The sequence below is a fragment of the Atta cephalotes genome (assembly GCF_000143395.1).
Source record: "Atta cephalotes unplaced genomic scaffold scaffold00017, whole genome shotgun sequence".
Lineage (NCBI taxonomy): Eukaryota > Metazoa > Arthropoda > Insecta > Hymenoptera > Formicidae > Atta > Atta cephalotes.
The window spans coordinates 2,990,258-2,996,963 of record NW_012130081.1 but is presented as its reverse complement, the minus strand read 5'-3'; the positions used below and the strand labels follow the sequence as shown (position 1 = coordinate 2,996,963).

Below are 6,706 nucleotides of genomic sequence, written 5' to 3'. Positions count from 1 at the left end.
AAAAATTTACAACATTAAAATTTGCTAATAAAATTGACTATTATATTAATAAGAAAGGAAAGAATGTTGGTAGTTTTTATGCTGCAATCGATGCATTATTAACGCTTATCAAGAGATTTCATCAAGAATTCAACAGAACGTTACAATTACATATCATATATAAGGATTTAAGATTACCATTCTTCTAGAGAAATTTCATTGAAAGTTTTAAGCTGTCTAAAAGCACAATAATTTTGCGTACAATATTACTTTCTTACAAAAAAAGCACAAAGATATTTATTTATATGTATAAAACATCAAAATAATTCAATGAGAAGCAATTTAGTGTACTTTATCTCGATAGTAATTTATCATAGCTTAAGTATCATCAGTTGTTTTATCATTCCTTCACATCATTGTAGTGATTTAATTACGATAAGAGAGCATTGTGCACTCTGCAACGGTGTATTGTAATGAAAAAAGTCTACATTGGGAATGCTCTGAATGCAACTCTAATCGTATCTACAGAACAGGCATCGCGTTCAAAATCGCTGCGTGTCGTATGCGTTGTTTAATGATTAATTTAAAAAAGGCGTAGAAGCAAGGGAGCGTCTCGCCAGAGAGAATATTCGCAAACTAACCGCGGCAAACCGAATCATGAAGACATAAATGTGCTTTTTACCTGAACAATCGGTACCTTCGCTAATGAATAATTAATAGTTGACACGGTCAGACAGCGATGCGAATGGCTTTATCCGCCCGGCTAGATCGCATGTCTGCAAAAACGTTGAAGTTCTTGTACCGGAGATATCTCAGAACGTGCGACTAAGCTTCCTTTATTTCACAGTACCGCTGGATAATAATCACCTTCACGTTTTATCAATTTCCACTTTCGTGACACGTAACGATGAAATGTAATTTTCTTTACATGCTTGTTACTCACATCTTATAATTCGCCTCATCGAAGTAATAATTTACCGGAACCCAATAACGCAAACAGTGAATTGGTTGCAGTTATTTAATTTTTCAGTTGTTTACAATTTGAATGTCTATTAAGCATCTCATTGATTCATGAACTTCCGTTTTGTATACAATTGTAATCATAGTATTCGATAATCATCGTTAACGACATTGAATTTTCTATTAGTTTTTTTTACATTTTTTCTACATTTTTTTAAGTTAAATTGTTTCATTAAAATTTCTGTTATAAGATAATTGAATAGCGGGGAGGATATGCTACGAAAGACATCGCGAATCTTAATGTGATATCGTCTTGTTTCATGCTATTGTCGCTAGCGGTGAAAGTTGCAAGAAGAGGGAAAGGCTCATAAAAAAATGGTTCTCTAAATATGCACACTTTCTACACAATAATTCTAGATGCATTTTTACGATCGACGAACATCCCGCCAGATGCAGGGATATTTATGCGGTCATGTAAACGTTCCACGAGATAGACAGGCTTAATTGTTTTGGCCGATATATTCTGTATTTATAGACAATATTCAGGTCAACCATGGCTACTATCGAAACGTCGTGATCTATGCCACGGCTTGTCGTCTTAGTCTTAGTTTCACTTAATTACTTCGCGCGTCGTTTCATCCCCACGCGAGGATGCAGCATTGTCCAATAAATATACAAAATGCAAATCGTGATTATTATTTTTGAGAGAGATTCTTCTATTTGAGAATCGAATGTACCTAAATCAGTTAATTTGAAAATCGTAAAATGATACATATATATATGAATGACATATATAAATGATACATATATATATATATATATATACATATATATATTTATATATATATCCGGACAAATAAAATTATATTACTAGGAGCATTCAAAGTGATTAAATTATAATAATTATTCAAAAAAGATATAATTTCTTGTACAAAAATAAGTTAAAAGTGCAAAATAAACTTTTTTTGTTCGAGATTTTATTTCCTAGAAAATCAAGTTTGAAAATCATGGAATGCGCATGCATTTGATAAATATAATTTGTGGAAAGACACTATAAATGTTATCATATTTACATGACTTTATGCGTGGATTAAAGAAAATATGACAAATAGTCAAATTTTATTTATCTTATTAAGAGAGTAAATTGTTCGCAATAAATAAAAACTTGAAGTATAGAAAAAAGTAAAATTGACAAAGGAACCTCCTTATTTAATTCTTTTATAGATTTATTCTTCACCCTGTATAAACTAATATTATCTAAATGCAGTGAAGCCTTCAAAGAGAACAGAAAGAATTTATCTAGTCATCACAAGTGTTCGAGAGTGGGTTAGCTTGCAGCTAAAAGATTTTCTTTCTCGAGAAATACAAAAGCTACCGCCGATGTATTGGGAGATTATGTTGAAAAATAATATGACTTATATTAAGTGTATTTTTTTTATTTCGTATATGATTATTAAATTATAGTTGAACGCTCCTCATATGTTTATCTAACAAATTATTTATTATATCATAAATGCAAAATAAAATTTCTGTTACGATTAAAGTTTGATAGGATAAACTAGTATATGTTTTCCGATTTTAATTTCGATTTTTTTTTTGTTAAAGAAAATCGGAATCGTTTAACTTGTGATACGCTTCGATTACAGTTATGGTAGTTTTTCATCTTTTAATTAAACTACATAAATTTATACTTGTTTCTTTCTATTTCTATTTCTACATGTAATCGACAATACTGCTTTTTTGTGATTTTTAAATTAATACGTAATTTCTCATTACTTTTTATTTTTATGATAATTAATTAGTATTAGTATAATTAGTATTAGTATTAATAAGTATTAATTTTTATGATAATTATAGACACTTTAGATATATACACTCAATTAGATATATACACTTAATTAATAGAAGAAAAGAAACGATATAATTATAAAATTTTCACTAGTTGATTTTATCGAGAATTTTAAGTCATTTACACAATCCATATAGAAAACATTCGTTACATAAAACGGAAATACGCTATGCAATTTTCCTATAAAAACAGAAATATATAATTAAAGAACGGAAAGAATAGAACATTGCTTACATTCTATTCATTTTTATCCTCTTTGGTGTTTTCAATATGTAATTATGATATTAAGGAAGCAAAGCTCAGAAAATAGCGAGAATACAGAATCTCCAGTGCAATTCTGAAATGGATAAGCGTGTTACGATAACATTAAATGTGTTATCATTAATCATATAGGAAAGATCTCACGAGAACAATTCAGCTAGCTTACCTTTCTTTAATACATTAGTTATCAGAACGCGCGTCATTTGTTCATCTCTTTTAGATTATATCAGCGTTTTTCAATTTGTTTTGGATTATATCACCTGTTTTCAATTTATGACATACTAAATAATGAGTAAAACAAATGTGTCGAGGTCATCATTAAGTACACTTTAATGCTCAACACAGATTTTTTTATCAAAAACTGCTAACACGACATTCAGATATAAGGAATAAAGTTTTAATTTTAATTTTATTATTTTAAAAATAATTTTATTGCAATATTGTATCGTATCGATAGTATCGTTTTGATTAAAACAGGAATGATGATTTAGGTAATTTTCACCATTTCTAAAATATTTTTTACTTTGCGCTTTATTCGCTTTTTTATTTATTTCTTATTTTTTTACTTCTTTTTACTTTTATTGTTATCGTTCTCGCATACTTCAAGATTCTTTTTACGACTTCTGCAACACCGATTAAAAAATTCTAGATTATATAATCCACTTTTGTTTAATTTCTTAATTTCTTTACAATTTATTTGCATACAGAGTTTTTAATTATACTCATATGTTATTACTGCATTCATTCTTTTTATTTAGAACGCAAGACAAGAAATCAATTTTTAAGACTTTGTATTCTACGTTTAACTACGTTATTACCCCGTTATAACAATTTCTCATCCTTTTTCTATCTTTTTATGCTCTGTTCGGATGTTAACTTGAAGGCTTGCAAAATTCCGTACTGAAGATACGGAATTTTGCAAGCCATCGACAACAGGTGTGAACGTTTATCTTCACCAAGTGTTTCTATAATGTCCGATAAATACTTTTTTATTGCATCTGTTGCATTATGGCAAATTAGAACTAACAGCTGATAGCAATCGACAAGAATTAAAGATATATCAGATGTACAATCCCTGCAAAAAGTGATTGAAATTGGAAATTTATACTTTCTATATAAAAATATGAATTTATGCATATAAAACCATTTACAACAAGATATCCTAAAGACATTCAAAGAACGTATATCCTCTTATGCCCGATTTTTCATTATCTGGCTAACTTCGATTTAACTGATATTTTATCCCATAGATTTCATCTATGATGATGTCATAAATGAAACTCATTTGTGTGTGCGAATCAGATTAAGCTTAACCATAAGTTAACCAGATAATGAAAAATTGGACTGAATGTCCTAAGGACATTCCTAGAATACCTCTCGGATAAAATGTGCTGTATTCGAAAAGATTAATATTTATATTTAACAATTTACAGATTAAATAAAAATGTTCTCGTTTTATCCTAATTAGTTTTTAAAAATATCAACTTTTTATCGAAATAATTTTTAAATCAATTTTTAAATCACTATTAAACTTTTTGTATTACTTTCAAAAATAATTAAAAAATCTGTAATTCTTTTTCTTTTTCTATTCAAAATACGTGATGTAATACATTCTTAAATGATCATTAGTTGCTTGATCAAGTACTTGTCTCATCTCTAAAACAAAATCGATTTTGCTTCTTTCGTTTCGGCAACAAAAACTATCGTGAGTAATTGAGATAAGTGGTTGACCGCGTAGTAGTTACTTCCGTCTATTCCTTGATTGGTCTTCCTATCAAGAGGACTCTTAGAGTCGCCGATTGATTTCAATGTGATCGCCGACGACGCGTTCCATCGATGTCAATGAACCTTTTTACCTTCAATTGAAAGGCGCAAGGTGCCATCAAGGTACGAGAAGGAGAGGTGAACAGTGTCCGAGAACTGGAGAGGTGAACAGAGCGCAATCGTAATTTCATACCCGTCACGTTCACGATTGGTCAAACGGCTCGATACTGGCCTCGAGAATGTCAACCGTTCACGAGTACCGTTTGCCTTGACGGATTGACTGTGGAACCTTTTTTACCCGGTATGGATCATTGCGCTAGCTAAGTCACCCTTTCGCGAGAAGGAGAGCGCTGACAATGAGATCATGACTAGTCGAGGGCAGGGTCACGAATGCAGCTTCTTGATTGTCTTGAAAGTTTAATCTGCTTACTCGAGTACATGTTAAAGAATTTTTCCTGAACAGCATTTCCTCTTTTTTTTAATTATTCACGAATATTTTACTTCAATTTTTAATATGTAAAAGATCGCGTAGTAATTTTTTAACAATAATTGTACAATATAAGCTAAAAGTAAAAAAATTAAAGAAAGCTAATAGCCAATTAAGCTTTTAGCCAAATTAGCCAAAAAAGTTTTGTGATGTGTGAATGAATACATCTTCAAACCAACTTTAAGAAACAAAACAACAAATAATTTAGTTTATAATAGCTTATGTTGCTGCAGTTTTAGATAAATAACTTTTAAACGAGTAAGTGGATCTAAATAAATTACTATAAATATTTATTAGAACATTAGTACAAATATTTATTAGAATTTTAGTAGTATATATTAACACTTTAAATTTTTAGTATATACAAAAAATATAGAATAAAATATTTTTTTAATTTTTAATGATATTTTTATTTTCATATTTATGATTTTTTATAAAAAGACGAACAAAAAATTCATTTAAATTCTTTAAATTCATAAAGACTTTTAAACTAATAAGGGAATCGCGCTCAAATCTTATACAGGTAATGATAGAAACAATTTATGCAATTTTTATATTTTTATATTTTTGACAACGCTTTGAGATGTGGCACATACATCCTTAAAAATCTTTTTATAATTTTTATATAACTTTTTAAATTTATAAAAGAATAAAATTATAGTAAAAAATTATAGTAAAATTTTCTCCTCGTAAAAATATGAAACTTTAGGAGAATAATCACGTGCAAGAAAGAACATTCTCGTTACATGCGAAGTAATTTGTTGAGGAAATGAAGCTATTTATGGCATGGCAGAGCAATTGCGAAAAGATTACAATATATTTTCGTTACCTCGACACAAAGGGCTATTTCACGTATCTTCAGCATCGTGCGAATTTAACAGTTCGAGGGACCTTTCTCGTTTAAATAGGGCCGAGGTGCGAATCAACGATACCGTAAAGTACTATTTCAGAGTACCGTTTAAGTGCGAAATTATTTCATCTGCGACTGGATCAAGCACGAGATCTTTCTCACGCAAGCATAGCAGGGCTAATTACGTCCTAACGATGATATAATTATATATTTTTTTTACGACGGAATGAGGAAATGACTATTGCAATTTAATATTTTTCTTCATTTGCTGCAATAGTCACTTGTGCGGTCCTCTGTCCAACCTTTTAATTTCTCACACGCCGACACGGCCAACCTTAAAATTCCGCCATTCGGTCTTCTGAACAGCCGCGTTGATATAATATTATGAAAAAAGTTCATCAACCTTATACGCGAGTATTATATATATATATATATATATATATATATATACGCGTACGTTCCTACAAGACATAGGACTAAATAATTACCTTTACTTATGTACCGGTTAAGGTTTAAGTTAATTACTTCTACTTACGTAGTTAGGTTTACGTTTTAA

The 6,706-nt window shown here is 29.8% G+C and overlaps 1 protein-coding gene across 1 annotated transcript in view; it reads left to right on the top strand.

The window, feature by feature from the left end:
* Positions 1 to 6,706, top strand: part of LOC105618635 — a 23,707-nt gene that overhangs the window by 8,601 nt on the left and 8,400 nt on the right. The gene's annotated exons all lie outside the window — the stretch shown is intronic.